The following is a 26,108-nucleotide window of genomic DNA, read 5'->3' as shown; positions in this document are numbered from 1 at the left end:
TCAGGTATTCTGCTACTGTATATTCTCTGTTTAGGTCCGTGTCAAATAGTTATATTTTTGTTTTCTCATAATTTGGTTGGGTTAATTCTCTCTCTCTCTCTCTCTCTCTCTCTCTCTCTCTCTCTCTCTCTCTCTCTCTCTCTCTCTCTCTCTCTCTCTCTCTCTCTCTCTCTCTCTCTCTCTCTCACTGTCACTCTCTCTCTCTCTCTCTCTCTCTCTCTCTCTCTCTCTCTCTCTCTCTCTCTCTCTCTCTCTCTCTCTCTCTCTCTCTCTCTCTCTCTCTCTCTCTCTCACACTCTCACTCTCACTCTATATGTCTGTCTCTCTCTCTCACTCATGCTGTGTTTCAAAAGACTAGGCCTCCCAAACCTCCCTGGGCCTTTTCTCCACCAATTTCTACTCTCTCAGCTTTATTGGTGTTTGCCAGGATAGAGCCGGCAGCTTCTTTCTTTCTTTCTTTCTTTCTTTCTTTCTTTCTTTCTTTCTTTCTTTCTTTCTTTCTTTCTTTCTTTCTTTCTTTCTTTCTTTCTTTCTTTCTTTCTTTCTTTCTTTCTTTCTTTCTTTCTTTCTCTCTCTCTCTCTCTCTCTCTCTCTCTCTCTCTCTCTCTCTCTCTCTCTCTCTCTCTCTCACTCTCTCTCTCTCTCTCTCTCTCTCTCGCTCTCTCTCTCTGACACTCGCTTTCTCTCTCTCACTTTCTCTCTCTCTCTCTCTCTCTCTCTCTCTCTCTCTCTCTCTCTCTCTCTCTCTCTCTCTCTCTCTCTCTCTATGCCCCTTCTATTTGAATTGACTAATTGTTGTCTTTCTTCTCACTTTAAGTCGATAGCGAGACTGACCATCAGTGTCTTGTTAGTTAGATGTAGACAGCAGTCCATTTCTGTTAGCTTGTACCATGAAAGGATATGTTTGGATATAATCAATTTAAATGAGCAACAAGCCTTGGAAGAAGTCAATGGATGTCATGTGTCCCCATAAGGACCTGAGTTGACAGAGAGGAGAATTAACTATATTCTGAAAAGGAGGAGGAGGAGCAGGGGGAGGAGGAGGAGGAGGAGGAGGAGGAGGAGGAGGAGGAGGAGGAGGAGAGGGAGCCTGGCCCAGTGTGCCTTCACTCAAACCAAAGAAACACCTCCGCAGTGGCCCTGCCCCAAAAACAGAGAGATAGACAAAAGGAGAGAGAGAGGGAGGCTGCGGTGCCTGGCAGGCGCTCCTCAGTGCAGCGGTAGACATGGCAGTCGGTGACAGGTGACAAAATCAAAAGGTCATGTCACTTTTAACTGGAAGCGTTTGTGCCCCGCTGATTTCCCCCGTGCCGCCCCGGCTCCTCTTCGCTGGCAGGCAGGCAGACGGGGTTGGGAGTGGGGCGAGAACGCCGCGCCAGTCTCCCAGCCTCCCCCTCTTTATCCCTGTGAACCTCTGTACCCGTCGCTGCTAACAATGTCAGCTCTCCGTGTTCTGCCGCAGTCCTTGTTGTTGTTCTGTTGCTGCTCTCTCTGACTGTTCTGGTGTGTGTGTGTGTGTGTGTTTTGTGTGTCTCGACAGTGTGTGGGTGTTCAGACACTAGCCCAGAGCTTCCTCTACCCTGTGACTCCGACTTTCCCCAGCCAGGCACCTGCCTCTCTCTACCACACATACACCAGCCCTGTTTCTGATACAAACAAGGTCTATCCCAGTTTGGTTCTGTTTGAACAAAACTCAGAGGTTGGTTTTCTTTGCATTGGTCCGACTGACTCAATGCTGACATGTGTCAAATGTGTGCATCAATAAGAGAATACTATGTGTATCTCTCTTGAATATAGTGATGATTATGATTGGCACTTTGACTGGTCTGTGTGATCATGAAAACAGGCAGGCCCCGCCACCCTCAGTCCCAGGGCGCCCCAGCCAGCCTCACCCCTCTCTGCCCCCTGCTGGGTGAGCCAGGGCTGGGTCAGCGCAGACGGAAGGCCCCCCTGTGAGGGCCAGGGCTCTGACAGCTTGTGAAGGGCCCGTATGGGTCAGACAGGCTCTGCCTGCCCACAGTCCTTATCAGCCTTCCAGCCCTCCCCTCTCCTCGCCCATCTCCTCCAGAGCCAAAGCCGACACATACACATATATACACACACACACACACACACACACACACACACATACACACAATCACACACACACAGAGACAGCATACCAAGCAGGGCCTGGAGGGGACCGGAGCTGGCCCCGGCAGCTGGAGAGGTTAAAACCTCTCACGTATCAAAGAGGAAGATGAGGAGGAGAAGGAGAGGGGGAAGAGAAGAGAGAGAAAAAAAGGAGAGTATATCTTCATGTTCGGCGGGATGTCTGCCTTGGCGTCAATTCCCCTAGCGGCTGTCATTCGGAAGGTTAGGAGGAAGACAGCAGAGATAGTGGTGGTGAGAGGGAGATGGTGGTGGTGGGGGTCGGGGGACGGCGTTCGCTTGGCAGGGCGGACGTCACCGAGCTGGGGTGAAGAGGATGCCAGCGGTAGCTCAGGGGGTCGAATGGTGATGTCTATCTTGTCTGATGTGTGCATGTGTGTGTGTGCGTGCGTGCACGTGTGTGTGCTTGTGTGTGTGTGTGTTTAGGTTCATCAACCCATCCAAATCCTGAGCGGTATTCCAGTTTTCACACATCCACTGTAGTTTTCCTATTCTCTCTCCTCCCACAGCTGGCAGGCCTAGTTCAAGTCTCCTATACTTGCCTACTGTACATCAATATATCTGTCTGCTCCCTGCTCCCTGCTCCTTTAGGGCACACAGGTGTCAGGATCTCCGGCCTACTGGGGCTTAATGACCAAACAGAGGAAATGGCTTGCCATGGCCCTGACCCTATAGGCTGGTTTTAAACAAGCCAGACTCACATAAACACTGCAGGACACTTGCCCTCCAGGACATGTGTTCACGAGCACTGCTCCACACTAAATGGTCTATGCTTTATTTATACGTTTCACCAGTGGCGGTCGGTGCCGTTTATTATATATTTTTTTTTAATGAGCATGGTCTTATTTCTATTACAGCATATTGGATGACTCTCATTCATATTCAGTTCACCCAGCTCAATGTAACATCGATAGGTTTAGGCTACTACATAGGGGTGTAACGATCCATCTACTACATCGATGTATCGATTTATATTCCTATGATCCAACTACATCGATCTGTGCTCGGCGCGTTGGCCTTTTGGACAACATATATCGATCTAACATCGTTTTAAAATGTAATAAATCGATTGTATCGATACTAGGAAATAACCCATTGGATTTAAGCACGTCAGACTTTATATGGATGTTTTTTCTTAGCACTTTTAATGATAAAGGCTTTAAACATTACTCGATTCAGTCTGCCTATCCGTGACATCATCGCGCCAACAGCAGCGCAAAGGCGCAAAGACAACAAAACATAGCATGGCGGACGACAGAGGAGAAGCCGACGAGCGAGAAATTATCAAGCCACCATTGCGGTCCTTACAAGAAACAGGAATCTAGGAAACTTCACCTGAACTGTCCAGTATCCAGGTATTTATTTCAGTCACACTGGTTGAATTTTTGGCTAAAAGGTTACTGAATCGATTTCAAGTCACTGAATCGTTTCGGATCGTATCGTTCTAAATGAACCAATATCGTCCTTGAATCGTATCGACAACCACGAATCGTGATACAAATCGAATCGTTGTTAAAACGAATCGTTACACCCCTACTACTACATGATACACACATTTTCCCTATCCCCATCATGAGGTTGCTACAACCTAGCCTATAAATGAAAGTTTGCAACACAGGTCGAGAGAAATCCAATGAAATCCAATCAAATTGTATTCGTCACATGCGCCAAATACAACAGGTGTAGACCTTACAGTGAAATGCTTACTTACAAACCAAAACCAACAATGCAGTTGGTTTAATAAGTGTTAAGTAAAAAATAGATAAGTAAAAAAATACATAATAATAGAATATATATAAAAATAATTAACAAATAGTTAAAGAGCAGCAGTAAAAATAACAATAGCGAGGCTATATACAGGGGGTACCGGTACAGAGTCAATGTGCGGGGGCACAGATTAGTCGAGGAAATTGAGGTAATATGTACATGTAGATAGAGTTAAAGTGACTATGCATAGATAATAAACAGAGAGTAGCAGCAGCGTAAGAGAAGGGGTGGGTGGGTGGGGGGGGGACAATGCAAATAGTCCGGGTAGCCATTTGATTAGCTGTTCCTGAGTCTTATGGCTTGGGGGTAGAAGCTGTTAAGAAGCCTTTTGGACCTAGACTTGGCGCTCCGGTACCACTTGCCATGCGGTAGCAGAGAGAACGGTCTATGACTAGGGTGGCTGGAGTCTTTGACAATTTTTAGGGCCTTCCTCTGACACCGCCTGTTATAGAGGTCCTGGTTGGCAGGAAGATTGGCCCCAGTGATGTACTGGGCCGTACGCACTACCCTCTATAGTGCCTTGCGGTCAGAGGCCGAGCAGTTGCCATACCAGGCAGCGATGCAACCAGTCAGGATGCTCTCGATGGTGCAGCTGTTGAACTTTTTGAGGATCTGAGGACCCATGCCAAATCTTTTCAGTCTCCTGAGGGGGAATATGCTTTGTCATGCCCTCTTCACGACTGTCTTGGTGTGTTTGGACCAAGACAGTTTGTTGGTGATGTGGACACCAAGGAACTTGAAGCTCTCAACCTTCTCCACTACAGCCCGTCGATGAGAATGGAGGCGTGCTCGGTCCTCCTTTTCCTGTAGTCCACAATCATCTCCTTTATCTTGATCACGTTGAGGGAGAGGTTGTTATCCTGGCACCACAGGACCAGGTCTCTGACCTCCTCCCTATAGGCTGTCTCATCATTGTCGGTGATCAGGCCTACCACTGTTGTGTCGTCAGCAAACGTAATGATGGTGTTGTAGTCGTGCTTGGCCATGCAGTCATATGTGAACAGGGCGTACAGGAGGGGACTAAGCACGTACCCTTGAGGGGCCCCCGTGTTGAGGATCAGCATGGCAGATGTGGGCAGCCCGTCAGGAAGTCCAGGATCCAGTTGCAGAGGGAGGTGTTTAGTCCCAGGGTCCTTAGCTTAGTGATGGGCCTTGAGGGCACTATGGTGTTGAACGCTGAGCTGTAGTCAATGAATAGTATTCTCACGTAGGTGTTCCGTTTGTCCAGGTGGGAAAGGGCAGTGTGGAGTTCAATAGAGATTGCATCATCTGTGGATCTGTTGGGGCGGTATGCAAATTGGAGTGGGTCTAGGGTTTCTGTGATAAAGGTGTTTGATTTAAAGTGACAGACAGTGACACATGGACAGACAGTGCCACATTCAATACCATCTTGCACACTCTTGCCTGCATCTAGCTGAACTAGGATGTAATCATTAGTTCAACACTTGCAAACAAGAGTTTCTATTGGACAAATTCAGGTATGTTTATCCCCGTTTCTTTCCATTTGCTTTTGTTTAAGAAATGTTTTTCAACAGAATCGGCGGAATGAATACACCCCTGATCACATCAAACAGTTTACTTTCATAGACTTCTCACATCTACGCGCTGTCCTCCTCTCACCTTTTCCCTTCACTTGTGGACTTCAATGCACAACACAGTTGTCTGGGACCTGGTGAAAAACACTTTCCAAGCTAAACCTTCATATCATAACCGCTACACACAACCTATATTGTTGTCACCATATTGGCTAAAGTAACGTCATAGTCAACATAGCTAATAGAACTAACACCTGGGGTGGCAGGTAGCTTAGTGGTTAAGAGCGTTGTGCCAGTAACCGTAAGGTCGCTGGTTCTAATCCCCAAGCCGACTAGGTGAAAAATCTGTCGATGTGCCCTTGAGCAAGGCACTTAACCCTAATTGCTCCTGTAAGTCGCTCTGGATAAGAGTGTCTGCTAAATGACTAAAATTTAAAATGTAAATGTAAACCCGCTACTATCATGCAGTAGAGTGTACAGTCAGAAAGCAGTTTACCAGTTGGCCCCGGTGGCAATAAATTAGCAAAAACAAAAGCTTACCTTTACTTGGAAGAGTTCCAGGGTTGGATAGTCATAGCCAGCTAGCTAACATAGCATCCCTCTGTTTGAGCCGGGTGTTTGAGTAGGCTAAACTAGCTAGCTGAATTTGCTAGCTAAGTAAGTGAAAAAAAAGAACGAAATATAGCTAGCTCTCGCTCTGTCTTGCTCCTCCTTCATTTGTGAAGAAAATAATTTGTTCAAAACTGTTCAACTATTGTCTTTCTCTCTCTATGAGTCTACTACTCACCACATTTTGTGAACTGCAGTGCTAGCTAGCTGTAGCTTATGCTTTCAGTACTAGATTCATTCTCTGATCCTTTGATTGGGTGGACAACATGTCAGTTCATGCTGCAAGAGCTATGATAGGTTGGAGGATGTCCTCCGGAAGTTGTCATAAGTGCTGTGTAAGTCTATGGAATGGGGTGTGAACTATGTTCATTTTTTTATTTTTTATTTTATATATTTTTTCAATTTTTGTATTTTTTTTTTTTAGTAATTTAGCAGACGCTCTTATCCAGAGCGACTTACAGGGGCAATTAGAGTTAAGTGCCTTGCTTAAGGGCACATCGACAGATTTTTGTATTTTTGTACAGATTTTGTATTGAAGTCAATGTACCCAGAGGAGGACAGAAGCTAGCTGTCCTCCGGCTACACCATGGTGCTACCTTACAGAGTGCTGTTGAGGCTACTGTAGACCTTCATTGCAAAACAGTTTGTTTTAATCAAGTATTTAGTGACGTGAATATATTTTTTATAGTTTTATCTAAAAAGGATAACTTTTTAAATGTTTGACTATTTTTATTTTTATGAAATTCATTGAGGAGGATGGTCCTCCCCTTCCTCCTCTGAGAAGCCTCCACAGTTTTTCACCTAGCTATGTATTTTACACATTTCACATGTGCAGGATCTTTGTATATATTCATGTACCCTCGGTAATCTGTGATTATAACCTGTACCGTTCAGAAGATTTGAATGCTTTGAATATGTTAATCTCCCCTCTGGTAAAGTGTTGGATTTAAGCGCGTCGCATGCTGTGTGAGCGTTACACGATCCTGTCGACAGTGAGTCTTTGAAGCATCAGTTTGTAATGATAGTAATTCAGACGGTGCAATAAGGGGATAAACAGCTGAATGGTACAATATACCCAAACAGTCATCATAACAGAACAGGGGGAATTGTTGAATTCATCAGCACCGCGCTGGTAATTGATGTCTTCCGGAGACGCAGCGTTTAGTTGTGGCAATCTTCAGGGCAGATGAGATGACGTCTTTCGTTTTATTTATTTATTTTACTACACACACTCTCGTAGCGGTGAACAAGGCTGTTCTCTTTACCCCAGGCAAGAGGGGAGCAGAGAACATAGGGGGGATGACTATATCATTGTCTCTGTCTCTGTAGGCTATGCCTATCTTTAGCTGATATTCTCTCCGTTTTAGATAACATGGGGCCTACAGTATGTTACTGTGCTGAATACTGTAGTAAAGGCTGTGTTTGGAGAAACCCATGATCCATTTTGAGCGCTTCCTTTGTGGTTGTTGATTCTAACATAGGTGCCCAGGTCTTTATTGTACACAGAGTTTTAGATGTATGACACTTGCTCATTAGCTCGGTAACAGTTGATTGTTGTGGTCACCGATGGATTTCCAGTGAATAGGCAGGAGTAGAACAAGTTAGACAACCATACTAAGCTGTAGATAGAGACGTACACACACAACATCATGACTTCTATTTACTCTCTCCACACTCAACACAACTGGGCTGAACCTCTCTTTGTTTCTGCGGGAAGCTGTATTTACATAAGAAGCTTATGTCAGCCGCACTTTTTATTATTCCAATAAAACAAAGGGACAAAAGCTATTGTTCTGTGAAGTAATGATTTTTGGATTTCTCCAACTTGTTTGCGGGTGCAGGCGAGGCGGGCGGTGGTAGGGTATGGGGTATGGGATAATGGGAGGAGATAAATGCAGCCCTTGGCAGCTTACGGATTTATGACGCGCCTCTTTGTTTATGGTATTGCCGCTGAATCTGACCTTGTAGCTTTGATGTGTGATTGACAGTGGGGGGTTGAGGGGGGGGGGGGGGGGGGGGGGGACGAGAGGAGGAATAACGATCTGTGCTGTCCTACCACTGCTCCTCAGGCAGGTAGGCAGCAAAAATACACATGTGACTCTGTCTGTCTCGCCATCCGTCCGTCCATCCATCTGTTTGTCCGTCTGTCTTTCTGTCTGTCTAGCTACAGACCCCATCTCCTCTTTCCCAGGGGCTACTAAGGTCAATTACTTATCTGAGTCAACATGCTTTCTGTTGACTGCTCCATAGTTCACTGTTGTGTATTACAACATTGAGCGCCTGGTTTTTTCCACTTTCCTCCTTGCCTATAGCTAATGGCAAGAGATTGATTCAAAAACCTAGTTCATGTGCTTGTATTGTGTGGATACTTTATGTATCAAATAAAGTAAAATACAATTGTATTTGTCACATGCGCCGAATACAGCAGGTGTAGACCTTACAGTGAAATGCTTACTTACAAGCCTTTAACCAACAATGCAGTTTTAAGAAAGAATACCCCCCAAAAAATATCACACAAAAAAATGCAATATAAAATACTACGAAATGAAAGTAACAAATAGTTAAAGAGCAGCAGTAAAAATAACAATAGCGAGTCTATATACGGGGGGGGGGGGGGGGGCAATGCAAATAGTCTGGGTAGCCATTTGATTAGATGTTCAGGAGTCTTATGGCTTGGGGGTAGAAGCTGTTTAGAAGCCTCTTGGACCTAGACTTGGCGCTCCGGTACCGCTTGCCGTGCGGTTACAGAGAGAACAGTCTATGACTAGGGTGGCTGGAGTCTTTGACCATTTTTAGGGCCTTCCTCTGACACCGCCTGGTATAGAGGTCCTGGATGGCAGGAAGCTTGGCCCCAGTGATGTACTGGGCCGTACACACTACCCTCTGTAGTGACTTGCGGTCGGAGGCCGAGCAGTTGCCATACCAGGCAGTGATGCAACCAGTCAGGATGCTCTCGATGGTGCAGCTGTATAACCTTTTTAGGATCTGAGGACCCATGCCAAATCTTATCAGTCTCCTTAGGGAGAATAGGTTTTGTCGTGCCCTCTTCACGACTGTCTTGGTGTGCTTGGACCACATTAGTTTGTTGGTGATGTGGACATCAAGGAACTTGAAGCTCTCAACCTGATCCACTGCAGCCCCGTCGATGAGAATGGGGGCGTGCTCGGTCCTCTTCTTTTTCCTGTAGTCCACAATCATCTCTTTTGTCTTGATCATGTTGAGGGAGAGGTTGTTGTCCTGGCACCACATGGTCAGGTCTCTGACTTCCTCCCTATAGGCTGTCTCGTTGTTGTTAGTGATCAGGCCTACCACTGTTGTGTCATCTGCAAACTTAATGATGGTGTTGGAGTCGTGCCAGGCCATGCAGTCATGAGTGAACAGGGAGTACAGGAGGGGACTGAGCATGCACACCTGAGGGGCCCCCGTGTTGAGGTTCAGCGTGGTGGATGTGTTGTTACCTACCCTTACCACCTGGGGGCGGCCAGTCCAGGATCCAGTTGCAGAGGGAGGTGTTTAGTCCCAGGGTCCTTAGCTTAGTGATGAGCTTTGAGGGTGCTATGGTTTTGAACGCTGAGCTGTAGTCAATGAATAGCATGTCACATAGGTGTTCCTTTTGTCCAGGTGTGAAATGGCAGTGTGGAGCGCAATAGAGATTGCATCATCTGTGGATCTGTTGGGGTGGTATGCAAATTGTAGCAGGTTACCTTAGTGTTCTTGGGCACAGGGACTATGGTGGTCTGCTTGAAACATGTTGGTATTACAGACTCAGACAGGGAGAGGTTGAAAATGTCATTGAAGACACTTGCCAGTTGGTCAGCGCATGCTTGGAGTACACGTCCTGGTAATCCGTCTGGCCCTGCGGCCTTGTGAATGCTGACCTGTTTAAAGGTCTTACTCACATCGGCTACGGAGAGCATGATCACACAGTCGTCCGGAACAGCTGATGCTCTCATGCATGTTTCAGTGTTACTTGCCTCGAACCGAGCATAGGAGTAATTTAGCTCGTCTGGTAGTCTCGTGTCACTGGGCAGATCGCGGCTGTGCTTCCCTTTGTAGTCTGTGATAGTTTGCAAGCCCTGCCACATCCGACGATCGTCGGAGCAGGTGTAGTACGATTCGATCTTAGTCCTGTATTGACGTTTTGCCTGTTTGATGATTCGTCAGAGGGCATTGCAGGATTTCTTATAAGCTTCCGTGTTAGAGTCCCTACCCTTTAGCTCAGTGCGGATGTTGCCTATAATCCATGGCTTCTGGTTGGGGTATGTACGTACAGTCACTGTGGTGGGGACGTCATTGATGCACTTATTGATGAAGCCAGTGACTGATGTGGTGTACTCCTCAATGCCATCAGAAGAATCCCTTAACATATTCCAGTCTGTGATAGCAAAACAGTCCTGTAGCTTAGCATCTGCTTCATCTGACTACTTTTTTATTGACCAAGTCACTTGTGCTTCCTGCTTTAGTTTTTGCTTATAAGCAGGAATCAAGAGGATAGAATTATGGTCAGATTTGTCAAATGGAGGGTGAGGGAGAGCTTTGTATGTGTCTCTGTGTGTGGAGTAAAGGTGGTCTAGAGTTTTTTTAGGCCTCCTAGGTGATTTAAAAGGCCATTTGAGTGGTTGAAGGAGGCACAGAATGTATGTATGGTTAATAATTGTGGTCTTTATGCCTTTTATCAGAAAGGTCAACACAACAACTTTTCCACAACTCCTTAACCTCTCACTATTGTCAGACAGGAAGGCAAGTGCAAGTGTTCCCATGAAAACCTATTTTCTTCAGCATCCCCACATATATTTATATTTTCATTATTACTTTTACTCACTCTCTCTCTCTGCCAGTCTCTCTCTCTCTTTCTTTATCTGTTCTCCCTCGTGTGTGTGTGGGTGTGTGTGTGTGTGGTGTGTGTTTATGTATGTGTGTGTGTGTATGGGGGTTAGTGGGAGGATCCTGCTGAAATGGCTGTTGTTCCATCGGTTTTGGGGACCAGTGAAGCAGATAGTTATACTTCTCTGTCACTGGGCTTCCTCTGCTGGAGGCCATCCTCTACTCTCCTCCTTTCTGCCTCCTGTAGTGATGGGAGAGGTAGGGGAATGGGTAGGGGTCAGAGTTGGGCTGGAAGACTACAAGACTAAAAGACTACAATCAGCCCTGTATTGCCTTGTGTTGACATCAGCCATGTGTACAGTAGACTGTACATAGTGCAATATGTGGTAATGAGAATGAATGAGAATACCTGTCTGCCCACTTATGTATTTTTAATCTCTCTCTTCTTCTCTTGTTCCTGTGGCAACCGCCACGCAGCAAGCGATGGAGGACTTGCTGGAGGACGAGGATGAGGACTATGACAAAGATGACAAGGTAATTATCTCTCTCTCTCTCTCTCTCTCTCTCTCTCTCTCTCTCTCTCTCTCTCTCTCTCTCTCTCTCTCTCTCTCTCTCTCTCTCTCTCTCATCTCTCTCTCTCTCTCTCTCTCTCTCTCTCTCTCTCTCTTCTCTCTCTCTCCTATCTCTCTCTCTCTCTCTCTCTCTCTCTCTCTCTCTCTCTCTCTCTCTCTCTCTCTGTCTGCTGTCAAGGGACAGGAGGTCTCTGGGGGTGCCAGCGTTCCACACACAGGAAATTATAAACACATTGATGCAATGTGTACACTCCATTTCAGTACACTCCTAATTTTAGATGTACACGTTCATAACGTGCACACATGCACGTACGTACGCACATACACACATACACACATGCACACACACACTCTCTCACGCACACGCACGGACGCACACACACAAACTTTGAACATTGTCTTCCTGAAATGGGTCCAGACACATTCTCTGCCTGTTGTAACCTCTTCATGCATAGTATCATGGTTGTCAGTATTAGTGACTTTGCTCTGCTTCGCTCTTTTAAAACGTCTCTTCTCTTCTTTATATAGCTATCTACTGTATTTGGAATGTTAATGTGCAGTGTTGCCCGTTGAGCTTCCGAGATGTGATCACCCATAAAGCACTGACTTAAGGAGCTTTAGGAACTATTTAGGAGTGTTATCTTCTCATTGACTTAGTAATAAAACAGCATATGTGCTTGTAGCAGCTATCAGGTAACAACAGGTGGCTGCTTTAGTGGGTTAGCTCGCTCGCTTACACAGTGGCAGCTTGTAGCCATACTAGCCTGTAGCTTCCTGATCCCTTCTAGTCCTAGTCAGGGAGAGAGGCAGTGTTAGGCTTCAACATTACAGAACCTGACATTTGATACTAGCAGCCGACCGCAGGGTTTTCATGGCACCACAATTAATCGATTGGAAAAACAAAAGACAACAGAGCAGAATCCTATTGAATAGTCCTAAACCAAATCTGAAGCCAGTTTCTGTTTGTTTCAGGTGGAGATTTGTAAAGTGTGCTATACAGATTTTCCTGGTTCTTCCTATGATGTAAATGGCACTACGTGACATGGGTGTGGTTAGTCTGCACACTTGGGATTGATGGTGTTTCGTGGTTATTGTTAGTTTTTTTCACTAGTGATATTTTCCAACACCAAGACCAATTAGAATTTCATCTAATTTGTTTTAGCATCTCTGGGCACTACTTTTGACAAAATCTCTTCAGTCTGTCCTTTTTATTGAAAATGTATGGGCCTTTGACTAAGCAATTTGTTATCTGAAATTAAATAGCCTGAAGACTCTCTTAATTTTGAGTGGAGTTATTTTTAGGCTGACCTCTTTCCTGTGCTTTGAAATATCCAAAGTGCCAGTGTGAGATCACAGGGTTAAAAAACAGATATTATGTGTAGTCGGTCCACATGCGTCTCTGCATTTTCATTCCCCCCTCCTCCAGTGGCTCTGGGGGAAAAGTTCCATGGCTGCAAGGTTCCAAGTCTACGATGTACAGGGTGGCGATTGAAGATATGCATTAAGCAACCTTGAACCTTTTTTCCCCTCTCTATCTCTCTACTTTTCTTTTTCTGCATCTTTTTCTTCCTCAGAAAAAAACAGCCGTTTGAAAAGATGCAGATTATAGAAAGAAATACATTTCAACTTTCATATTGAAATGAGGGAGCTGCAGCTTGCGGCGTCTGTCAGATTGAGTCCTGAGCTGATTATTCCACATAAGAGGGCCCTGCTCTTTCTGCACACAGGGCTGGGGCGCCGGATAGCAAGGCGACCACAAAGGCTACAATTTACCAACTCTGGCTTCATACATTTTGATCTATCGCTCCCCTCAACTGTTAGCATTCCATTTGAGCTGTAGGGAAGTGAAAGGGGGTATTTTTCTTCTTTATTTCACCAATATCTCTCAATACCACCCTAGCCCTATCCCTCCCTCCCTCCCTCCTTCCCTCCCTCCATTCCTGCCCCCCCCCCCCCCCTTCTCTTTCATTCTTACACCATATTTTCCCCTTCATCCTGGTTAAGTGCACAACAAAATGGAGTTTTGAGGCTGAACAAATTTGTCATTTCCATTCTCACTCTCAGGTATTGAAGTGACCTGACGCTCTCATTACTTCTCCTCTTTGCTCAAATTGTATAATATTAAGGTCAGGTCAGAGGAGGCCTTTTTCACGGCACGAAGGTAGAAAAAAGATTAATAAATGTGCCAAGGCGCTCATTTTAATTGAACCTGAAGCATATGTTGCAAGTATGTGCAATCCGTTCCAGATGTTGAGTGCTGGCCGTGTGTGCTGCTCTTCCCTGTGCACCACAAGGCAGCTATTAGCTGGATAACCTTTGCTCCGGGGGCTAAATGGGGTATTACATGGCAAAAAAGTGGAGCACCTGTTTTTCATTGGGGAGAGGACCCCTTGCAGGCTTTGCTGAGGCCGCCACATGTGTATTCACTTAACAGATTGTTGGGCAATCGTGAAAAGTGTCTTTCTTCTTAGCCAACGCTGATATTAGTCACTTACTCTCAATGAAAGTCCAAAGTCCAGGCTAATTGATGGAGACGGCTCAGTTGTTAAACCAAAGCGGGCACCTAAAGGGGAAAAGAAGAATAGAGCTTAACTCTGTGTTCCTCCTCCTCCCTTCTTCCTCCTCCTCCTCCTCTTCTCCCTCTGGTGATGGTGGTGTGTTTAGTGTGTGTGTGTGTGTTGTGTGTGAGTGTGTGTGTGGTGTGTGTGTGTGTGTGTGTGTGTGTGTGTGTGTGTGTGTGTGTGTGTGTGTGTGTATGAGTGCGCTGTGTGTGTGTTTGTGTGAACTGTCCATGTGGGATGAGAACATGAGTATCAATGGAGAAGACAGTTCATAGAGCGTTATAGTAGCTGTTGAGATAGTCCAGGTGAATGGCAGTGTGTGTGTGTGCGAATGGCAGGACTTAATGATGTCAGGATGTGTTTCCTGCAAACCCTTCCACAGCCAGTGAATTCATGGCAATGACTAGACACACACACGTGCGCGTGCACACACACACACACACACACACACCAGATATACCAAGGTCTCAATGTCATCAATGACAACACCTGCTCTACAGTTGAAGAGCTAAACACACACTACCAAAATAACCATATTCTAATGAGGGTGTCATTGCCTTGACTGACACTGGTGCTCACCCCTCTACCCCTCCCTCCCTCCCTCCCTCCCTCCCTCCCTCCCTCCCTCCCTTCACGTCTCTCTCTCCTTCCCTCCCTCCCTCCCTACCTCCATGTCTCTCTGGGCTCCTGCCTGTTGCCTGTCTGTCACCTTCCAGACAGGCCCTCACTACAGGGGATCCAGGGGGCGATGGTGCTACCACCACACTCCCAGTCGACACACACAACGCTGTCTGCTCACTCATCCCTGTGACATCACAGAAGAGACAGAGAGGAGAGGAGAGAGAGAGAGAGAGAGATATAGAGAGAGAGAGGTGGAGAGGGAGACACACCTATATGATTAACAGACAGAAAGACACACTGACACACCTACCCCCTGGGGAAAGGGTTTTACCCAATAGGGTTTTACCTGGAACCAAAAAGGGTTCTTCAAAGGGTTCTCCTATGAGTGTAAATGTCAGGCTGGTCTCAAGAAAGAGATGTCAATTCCGAACGTTTGAAAAGGTCCTGAGGACGTCGATATATGCCTTAGTTGGCACTCACCCTCCAAAAGATAACGTGGCGCAGCACCACTGTGCCATTGCAGTTCACAATTCTCTAGCAAACAGGGGAGGAGTAGTTGATGATACTTAATGTAAACTTTATTTTTTATGATTTTGTTTTAAGCCTTCCCCAAACCATCGCCCTAACATTAACCACTCGGAATTAATACCTAAACTTAACCCTGTTTTAGCCCTGTAACCACGCGGAATTAATGGGTCAAATCAAGGTTCATCCAATTACATCCATTTCCGAAGTGAAACTATGAGATCAGGTCGGTACATGTAAGCCATGTGAGCTTTAGGTGTAAGTATAGGACAGACTAGACTTTTTGCTTTCCAGTAGTATCTGTAGGGGCTGAATGAGGTCTATGTTGCAGCTTGGTCTTACACAGCCTGCTGTCCAGAGCTGGAGTAAAGTTATCACCTCCAGGGTCCCTGTGTGTGTGTTTGTGTGTGTGCGATAGCCCTGTCTCCCAGAGAGGGATAGAGGGGCTGAAGGAGCTCTGAGATTACACTCACTACGCATGGCTGGTCCACTGGAGCCGCGCTCCCCTCGCCTCAGGACTACCGCTAGCCAGATAAGATACACACTGCAATCATGTCCCGCTCACGGCTTTACCACGCTCACGCACACACCTCACACACACACGCCTCTTTTACACCTACCACAGATGTCAGCCGTCTCCCTCTCTCTCTCTCTCTCTCTCTCTCTCTCTCTCTCTCTCTCTCTCTCTCTCTCTCTCTCTCTCTCTCTCTCTCTCTCTCTCTTTTCTCTCTCTCTCCTCTCTCTCGCTCTCTCTCTCTCTCTCTCTCTCTCTCTCATCTCTCTCTCTCTCTCTCTCTCTCTCTCTCTCTCTCTCTCTCTCTCTCTCTCTCTCTCTCCCTCTCCCTCTCTTTCACTTTCTCGTTCTCTGTCCCTCTCTGTCTGATGTTGGGTGTACTGTCTATGTCCTTTAGAGTAGTTTGAGCGCTGGTACACATAGAGGCCTGTACGTACACTACAGGCTTGGCTTAGAAACACCAGGACACTTTGACTGCGTCACATGTTACAGTGAGGTGTAGAGACTCTAGACAGTATAGAAAAGCATTGTTTGTTGTTGTTCATTCTTTGTTTTTGATTATGTTGACTCTACAACTTAGTACAGTGAAGCAGTCCTGATTGTTAAACACGTGCATATACCCTTTCCCAATATGCTTCCTAGGCATTACTATATAGACACAGACACCTAATGTGAAAAACATATAAACATTTCTCTACTCTTCATTCTAACATTCATGTGGACTCAGGTGTGATGCATATTCTAAGTTCAAGTAATGATCTCTTGAACAGAGATGAAAAGCTGACAGTACCCCACTCTCCCTCTCTCTAGTCATTACTCTATCTCTTTATCCTTCTCCTCTGTATTGCTGAGGCAGGCTTTTTACCATCCCGCTCCCTGTAGGCGAAGGACACACACACACACACACACACACACACACACACAGCATGGGAACATTCTCTGCAGAGCACACACACTCATACTCACACAGTGAACACACTGGCACATTGTTCAGTATCATTTGAAAAAAACAATATTTGTGTTATTCATTTGTTGTGTAATTTTTCGGGGAAGCTTTCAGTGAGTTCCGCCTGACAATTAATGACATGAGAGAGAGAAAGTATCAAGTGATATCACTGCTATGCTGTTAAGGCGAGAATATGAAGATGCTATCTGCTAATAAAGAAAAAGTTGCTAATCTCCTTGCCATTACCATGTGGAGTCAGTAATGGAGGATCTGATGGGGGTTCTAGGCAGCTGTGGCGGCCTGATAGCAGCTCTGTGTTTATCGATGGCCTGGCAGGTGTATGGGTATTAACCGCTGCTGTATCGCTATGTCAACGCCCATGGCGCCATAGCAACACACTCCCGTTCTCCTGACTCCTGACCCCTGGGCCTAACAGCAGCACCTTAATACGCTACACCCCATTTCACAGCTATCACTACCCCTCTCGCTCTTCCTCTTCTCATTCTGTACTTTCGCTGTTTCGGAGCTGTCTTTCTCTTTCTATCATTCCCTTTCCCTCTCTTTATCTCTCTTTCTCCCTCCCTCTCTCTCTCTTTATCTCTCGTTCTCCCTCCCTCTCTATCTGTCTCTCTCTGTTTTCCTATCATGGTGACATTAGAGGGGAAAACACAGGTAACCTCTCAGCAGTGTGTAATGCTGTAAGATCTGATCCTGGTACAGGCAGCATTGTGACTATGTGGATCTGGGCGTGGAGGGAGACGGTGCTTATCTGCAGATAGCACATGGAGCGCCGGAGCCGCCAGAGCCCCAGCTCCGCACTGCGCCATGCCGATCTGCCGATAGCTGCATGCTCCGATGTAATTGGACTAAAGAGTGCGCAGGGGATTATTTTTAATACTCTAAAAAGTGTGACTGAAAAGTTGTTTTGGGGCTATGGAGCTTGTGATTCGCCATGCATGTCCTCAGGTAACAAGTTAGGTTTTTTTAAGTGCGGAGGAGAATGAAAAAAAAAATACTTTTGAGCTGCTTGGAGTTCTTTTCTTCTCCGCTCCTGTGAAGGATGAAAAGCTTCACGCTGTAAAAAAAAAAATGCTTTTTACTTTTTTGCCTATTTTTTCCGGGAGACGCTCCTAGGAACTGCATTTTAATCATGTTGGGCTAATAAAGATTGAAAGAACAAAAAGGAGGGGAGAAAAGTGTGGAGGAGTATTGTCTTGCAAAGCAAAGTGTGCCACATTGTTTCTAACACATCAGGTGGATTATTTTCCTCTCTCTTTCTTTCTCTCACATTCCCTCAGATATCTGTTCCTCTGCTCTGCTGCTTAGCCTGGTTTTAACCCTTTCCTTTGTGTCCCTAGTTTAAAAAAAATCTTCATCTGTTCTGACCCACAAGGTGCCTAGACCTGGCCCTTCGGATGACGGCCGACTGCCTGAAAGCCATGTCCTTGAGGATATGTTGGCTTCCTGGCACTTTGAGTGGATACGGGTGATGGTGGTAAGTGTGGCCCCGCTCTGGCCTTCCCGGTGTCCCTGTCTGGCTTATATGGCTCATCGTCTGTCTGTCCAGCCTCTCCGCCTGCAGGCTCTCTCTCTGTCCTGCCAGTCCATGTCCTCGTCTCATTGGCACGCCTTCTCCGTAACACACCGCGCTGTTGTCACCCCCGACCAGCATGGAAAGGTGCCCTCCTTATGTGACTGTAGGATGGTAGAATCCATCCCAGTAAGGAAAGAGAGACTGGAAGAGACAGGATCCTCTGTAATGGGGAGTTAAACCTTTGAACCACATGGTGGGCAAGATCATCATGCATCGATCATTGTGTAAGCCCATGGATCTTTTCTGTTCTCCATATGACGAGTCTCAGGTGTCAGATGACCATTTCCAGATACAGATCACAGGTGCCAAGAGGGCTTCATGTTCCCTATTTGATTTAATAGTTACATCATCTGGGAATGCTTTGTTAGCTGTATGGGTGAGCCTTTGGTGTGTGTGTGTGTGTGTGTGTGTGTGTGTGTGTGTGTGTGTGTGTGTGTGTGTGTGTGTGTGTGTGTGTGTGTGTGTGTGTGTGTGTGTGTGTGTGTGTGTGTGTGTGTGTGTGTGTGTGTGTGTTCGTGTGTGTGTTCACACCAGTGTGTGCCCCCTTTGCTTAGAGATTCTGCACTGTCGCTAAGCCAAGAGGGCCCTATCCCCTTGTCCTCAGGAGCCACTGCTACCTACCTGTCACAGCTTTCTAGTTTAATCAGCTATACATTCACACTAGACGATCCAGACGTCTTGACTCTGGGTCCAAAGATGGACAGTATATCGAAAATAAATGCCACCAGCCCCCTGCAGCCTTGGGAAAGCAGATCTGCACTTGTAAACCAGTGAAAGTTGCCTTCTGTCAGAGTATCAGAGCTCTGTCAGAGTAGAATGTTGGCACTGTTGACAGACTTAGAGCTCTTCATCCGCCCTCTGATTGGCTGGAATCTGGAGCACATCACATGATAGCGGCTGCTCCTGTGTCTCAAAGTCAAACACGGGAAGAGGCAGTTGCTACCTTTTCTTTTAACAAGAGTCATAAATGTGTAATGAGTGTTGAGGATACATATTTTATGCTGCTTTTGAAGGTAAGATCCCATCACTTCGTGGTGATGTGCTTTTTTCTAAAACAAGGTTTTTAAAATACGGGAATTTTCCAATTGTCCTGGTCTCTTGTTTTATCTCTGCACATGAATACGTAATGACATTTCAGGTGTTATGAAGACTGAATAAATTGGCCTGGATTTTGTAAAGCAAGTTGATGAATCAGAGTAAATTAACTATCTGCACGATTTACTCTGTCATATTACATTGATGTTTCACCACAGTGTATTGTGATAGAGAAAGAGTCTCCCACTGTTTGAAGGCCAGACATGTGCCCTATGAAGGAATTAAGGGAATTTGTTTAATTGAAACCATAGCAGACCCTGTGGCTTGTCTCGAACCAGGATTGAGAAACACAGATGGTCTTTGTGCTAGTGTACATATTGGACATATAACATTTTACCATTGACTGTACATCCGTTATAAATCCCTAAAGTGCCTGTGCCTTTAACCCAGGTTCTCAGAAAACAAAGTAGTGTTGAGAGTAGAGTAGTGCTGGGGCTGTTGTGAATGTGTCAGCCTTGTTTTTTGGAGATGGAGACGGCAGCAGCTAAACCAGGCCAACAAAGGAGAAGAGTATTGGTGTCCCATTCATTACCCGCTGCCACCCGGGAACCTGGAGAGGACAGGGGAAGGAGAGCAGGGGGACAGGGGGACAGGGGTGAGGGCAGGCGGGGGGAAGCATGGCAGGGTGAGGGTCTCGGATGGTGGAGAGGGGTGGAGGGGGGTCCATAGGCTGTTGTGCCCGACCTTGAGTATTTCTGATGGAGAGGCTGGTGGGCTGAGGTGGGAGATGGGAAAGGTGATCATGGCAGCACTACCCCGGCTCCATTAGAAGTGCACACACGCAGACACACACACATAGGCTTTTTAGGATGGAGCCATGGGACGTAGAGGTCAACCTGAAAATAAGCCTCCTCCACCTCCACGTACTTATGTGTACATTTATCCTCGGGCGTCACGGCGACCCTCACCATGGGAACAGGCTGGGTGAAAAGCCTCAATAGAATGAGAGAGCGTGGTGTCTTCCTGGTCCACCTTCAGCTGCCACAGTTAACTGGAGTTTGACTTTGGCTCTGTCGAAGCAACACCCCACACACACACACACTCACACACGCACGCATACATACACACACACACCACAACCCCCCCCCCATTAGAGAACTGAGCGCTCCTGCATGCCTTCCCAAGGCCCTTTGTGTCTGCGAGTGCCGCTTGATGATGGGGGAGAACGTGCGGAGCGTCTCGGGGCCCGGTTAACCAGATATTTATGTGGTTATGAAAAGAGAGGGAGGGAAAACAGAGATGTATTCTCCATATTCACCCAAGGATTACTTGTGAAATAAATAATGTATTAAAACTGCTGCTTCAAAACGAAACATCTGCCTCTTACGTGGTGCTGGCGAGGTGCCAGCAGCACAGTGATATCTCTAGCTGCTCGGAGGGAGTTGAGGTTAGGACTGCCTCCTAATAGGAGTGGTACAGTGTGGTCAGGGTCTGGCCATGAGCATAGATCACTGACCTTCAGGGATTAAAGGTGACTGAATGGCTATCAGACATAGACCTAGCTTGGGGCCACACGCCAACAGGTTTGATCCTGCAGCTCGCCCCTTCTGGTTGGATTGTAGAATGGTCCGAGAGAGACTGTACTGTACGGTATAAACCAGTGTGTCTCATGGGCACTGTGGGGTCCTGTTTTTGAGATTCACGTGTTTTTGTTTATAAACTAGATGGGTAAGATAACTGCATCATTTTTAGGGATTTTAGGCATCACTCCCCAACTGTCTTGGGTAATACTCATGTCCTACAGATGAGCTGCTCAACTTCCATCCTTTTTTGTTGTTGTTCATCTAGGGAGGAACTTTGGTAAACAGTGCCGGTGGCTAAGAACTAGATTTGTTCTTATTGTTTATATCAGTTTTATGAAATTCTGAAGATTTGCTCTACCATTTTGATATAAGAGCTGGGTCATTCCACCAATCAGGTGCCTTTTAAGTGCAACTTGGTAAAAAAATAAATATGTTTGATTTCACCTAATTTTAACATTCTGTCATAAAGACCACATGTTCAACTTACTATAGTAAGTGCCTATTAAGTGCCAAATAAAGTAACAGGGTTGACCGTAACAGGGTTGACAATTTTATCTTAAATCAGCCATAAATCCCCTTGTGAAAGGGGAATTGGAACCTTGTGTGCAACAGGGAGTGACAATTGAATGCAAGCTTCACCCAAAAAATAATAATTGTTAAAACATGTCTAGCCTGTTTATCTATGGGTAACAGTTTTCCACCACAAAGCACCAGAAAATTGCCAAAAACCATAGAACCAGCTCACCTGCTTTTACACTCTGATTTGATTTATTTTGAAAAAAATAATATTGAAAAAGGAATAGTTTCACCATATAAAACGAGAGTTCAGTTCACATAACAGGGTTGACCTTAAAATGAGGGACAGACGTAAATGAATCACTAATCACATGAAATAAATAATAATCTTCAGATATGACTTTGTCAAAGCAACAAAATAAGTATGGCTTTACAACTTTGAGACATGTTGGGGTTAAGCTGAATTTTGGCACTTTAGCAAGTCTTTATTCATATAACATTTGTAATTTTATTGAAGTATCCATGTAGTCTATATTAAAAGGTACTTCATTTAATATAACATGGTTTTAAAATTCAATATTGGTGCACAATTTTGACTTAAAATATCAAAGGGCACTCTTTTTGTGGAACAACCCAGCTGCATTTATCACAAGTGCACTCCCATGTAGATCTGTAGTGCTTTACTCTTAAATCATTCAGTATTATGTGATGACTGAAGTTACACAGTATATTTTGCTTAATCTCTTGTTACCTAAAGAAATACAAGAGGGTCAAACACATTTAGCCTACTCTTGATTTGTTGTTATGCCTGTGCTGTTCTGCCGTTGCTAATTCTGTGTCAGGTTGGAAATGGTGTCACCCTGAAAGCATTTAGCAGCTTGAATCTTTACTGCCGTTGTTTCGGAGGTGGAAGAGGGGGATTATGGGATGTCTGCTGTTACAGAATCAACAAGAACTGTTTCAAATGCCCTCTGGGAGCCTTATATTAACATCCTGTCACGTTTTATATGACATTTCAATTTTAATGTGCACCACAAAAAACGGGTGCAATTTAAGCACAGCAGCGAGCAGTCACCAGTGTTTCACACTCATCCTGACTGCCGTGGAATAGGTTTAGGCTTATATTTGTTATATGTTTTATGATGTGTCTGTTAGGGCAGAATAATGTCATGTGAGATTACACAGTCTGAAAGATTTTGTCACCATGCAATCTTTATAGATGGTGACCTCCCTCCTTCTCAAAGCCTTAGGTCAGTTAAGAACTAACTGTCTCTATAGAGTTCAAAATGGCTCATCTAGTATCCCACCCTACACCAATTCCTCTCAGACAAAAATGAGTGCATAGATGAAACATCACATCTCTCTTTTTAATACTTAAACTTGTGATTAAAGGAATTTGCAGGAATGTCATCGTCCTCCGATTCACCATGCGGAGTTCAGTCAACCTAACTTCGCTGTGTGTATATGAAGCTCTCTCTAGTGTCACCGTAGGTTGTCTTTCCTTAACAAACGCTTACCAAGCTCACAACATTCTAACGAGTGTCGCCTCCATGTCTCCCCCCCATAGAGATAGCTGCTCCAGACACTTATAGGAAGGCAGGCTCAGCAGTACGGGGATCAACACACAGCTGACAAATCAACAGGCACACACACAAACAAACACACACACACACTTGCATAGATGCAGGCACGCACACGCATACACTGGTGATGCGCGGGTTGACTCATAACCACGGGGCGGGCGGGCGGGTTTAGGGTCATGAAATATTGTGTGGATGAATGACGGGTGGGTGACGGGAGGGTTGAATAAAGAGAAAACAAAGCAATAAATGTATAATTCTTGTGCAGTTCATATCTATAGGCTACATTGAGGTTTTTCTTTCATTATTTTAATCTGGCTTTAGGCAATTGGTACAAAAAAGCCTAAGCTTTAGGGCCTAACTGTAGGCTACGGGCGCCAAATGCACGCCACTTGCCAAATGCTTTTGGGATCTTGGGCAGAAAAAGCGAACGTTGTTCCACAGAGGCAAAAATAACTATGTTTAATCGAATAAGAGAAAAGCGGTGAAATGGAGAGTTTAAAATATAAAAACAAAAGAGGGCCAGAACAGTAATGTTTGGGAAAGATTTGGTAAAGTAGTAAAAGAGGATGATAACATTATGTGTGATGATTATGAGGCGCTATACAAAGCATTTCGTGCAGTAAAATGATACACAAAATGTACATTTAGACTCAGGAACAGGAGTGGAGAGAATGAATGCATCTTGAGAGAATGGGATCGTCTGTAGAGCTGCTATCTTTATCAGCATCATAAAAGCTGATAGTATTCAACCACATAAAATATGCATCCAAGCTGAACTGAAATCTTATCAGAAACATGTTGTTTTCACAGCTTTTAATTTCCTTAAAACCGGTCAGACTGATGTCATTTGGAAATGTTGCACTGAAAATCTGTGAGAGAAGCAGAGATGACAGAGAAAACGTTCCCATGTCAACTCTATTGAAGCATGTATTCTATCGATTTAGGACATTATTCTGGTGAGCAAGGGTTTATTTAGTCTTCTAGGGTAAGTAATGACCGAAGAGAAGCTGCATGTATCTAATTATAATTATATTGACTAGCAAATAGCGTACCAAAATGCTAATTATAAGCAGAAAATGTCTAAATTAGGCTTAAAATAAATCCTGCACCCCCTGTCAAACGCCATTTCTGACTGTACAGCGCATTTTCTATATTTGCGTTTTAAAGTTGGGTGCGGGCCTCAGATTTGGACTTTATCACTTATAGTCGGGCGGTTATTAGCAATTGCAGGTGGGTGCGGGTGAACCGCTGACCCGCGCATCACTAGCACACACACACACAGACACACGCACACTTGCACTCACACCGACACCCACACACACACACACGTATTGACATATGCACTTGCAGTACTAGTGCAAAGTTCAAATACACACAAATAAACATACATAAAAAACCCTCCTCCAGCAAAGAAACCAGCCCTCTAAATCTTGTGGCTATAAAAGCGCAGTGAGTTCATTGACGTCACAATGTTTGCCCCTCACGCTGAAAAACAGGGCTTTCATGTACAGTACACCCAGCAGGGCTCAATGCCGTTTGTCTCAGATATACAATACAGCGATCCTCTGACTTAATCTTGAACTCCATCAGATCCTGCTGTTGAGTGGCACTGCACCATATGCTTTAGATTGGACTAAATGATATATTGGAGAGAACAGCACACACACACACGCACGCACACACACACACACACAGGCTTCCAGGTGTCCTGCTGTTTATCCAACTGAACTGGAATATATCGCGCTGCTGTGTGTGTGTGTGTGTGTGTGTGTGCTGTTCTCTCCAACAGATCATTTAGTTCAATCTAAAGCAGACTCCGTTTGATGACATCATGAGGAGAGGTCGGTAGCACTTCGATGATCTAATGATTGTTCAGAACATACATAATGTGGATTAGAACATTATCCCCATTCAGGATTTATATTTTGGAACAGCACAGTCCAGATCAACTAAACACAGAACAGAAGCCTCATATGCTTGCTTTTATATGTACTCCCTCTACACCACTATAAGGACTTAGGCTGTTTGACAGACATTGGAGCAGAGCCATTCCAATGGCAAACACAAATACAGGCCCACTGTCCCCTGTAAAGACCCAACTCCAGAGAGGGGCCACCGATGGGAATGAGAAACCATACAATCCTTAACTTACAGATGTAGTATCTTAATTTGATCACCCTGTTGCAGGAGAACTTTCCTGTAATGGAGAACATTTCAAACTTGTAGTGTAATTGAGGTTTAACAAGGCTTCTAAAGTTTGTAATTTCCACTTTGAAATTTCAGACTTGATTTTTCCTTACGAAAAATTTATCAACCCCTACAAAGATGTCCATTAATTATAATCCACATAATAATTCACATTTCATGTTGCTGTAGCAAATTGGATCAAATGAAGATCCTACATCTGTAAGCGTGTGTGCATGCACATGGACGTGCACACACACACATGTATGCACGCACGCATGCACAAACACACAGCGTGGTTTCTTCCATTATCCTGGAGGTGCAGAATCCCATATCACTGACTCCAAGTCAGTGACTAGTTCAGAGACAGTGGCGGTGGGGTGAGAGAGTCAGGGGAGCTGATAGTCGTCTGCATTTTGTTTATGTGCAACAAACTTCCCTGACATAATTAGACTTTTTAATAAATGCACCAACGGAGACATACACACCAGTGGCCCCTGCCACCAACCTCCCTCTACACACATTCATTATGAATACAGCTCTAATGATGGGAAATTAATCAACTCATCCATTTTCAAAGTTGTTTTCTTTTTCAAGTCAGTGAAATGTCAGCACACATTAGATGATTATAATGTACCTCTACAGTCCCAGTAGAATGGGTCACAAAGACACAGACCTTGAAGCAAACAAACAAGCCAAACCTTCATCTGGCTCTCTTTCCTATTTTCCCCCATTTGTGCTGTCCAGATTCTGAGAAGTTTGAGTAGATGAATACAGTACATAGTTGGCTTGGGTGACGATTGGTTACCATCGGGAGGTCTAGCATTGCAGTCTCCCTCTGTCTCTCTTTCTCGCTCTTTCTCTCTCTGGTCTTCCAGTTAGGTGTAAATAGGCCTAGTATGTGACACCAGGACCCAGCGTTAGGGATCTGCCTAAACTTGCTGTCCGCTGCTGATCAGGCCGTGGAAACCACATGACAACTGTGACA

General features: G+C 45.2%; 1 long non-coding RNA gene across 1 annotated transcript in view; it reads left to right on the top strand.

The window, feature by feature from the left end:
* LOC311125409 overlaps nt 1-18,046 on the top strand; it is a 24,972-nt gene extending 6,926 nt beyond the window's left edge. The window contains exons 2-3 of the long non-coding RNA XR_014612876.1: nt 11,364-11,420; nt 18,019-18,046. This is a non-coding gene — a long non-coding RNA (uncharacterized lncRNA). The remainder of the gene's footprint in view (nt 1-11,363; nt 11,421-18,018) is intronic.
* Nucleotides 18,047-26,108: the final 8,062 nt, after the last annotated feature.

The sequence above is a fragment of the Coregonus lavaretus genome (genome assembly GCF_964263955.1).
Source record: "Coregonus lavaretus genome assembly, contig: HAP1_SCAFFOLD_5295, whole genome shotgun sequence".
NCBI classification, from domain to species: domain Eukaryota; kingdom Metazoa; phylum Chordata; class Actinopteri; order Salmoniformes; family Salmonidae; genus Coregonus; species Coregonus lavaretus.
This window is presented reverse-complemented; position numbering and strand designations above follow the sequence as displayed.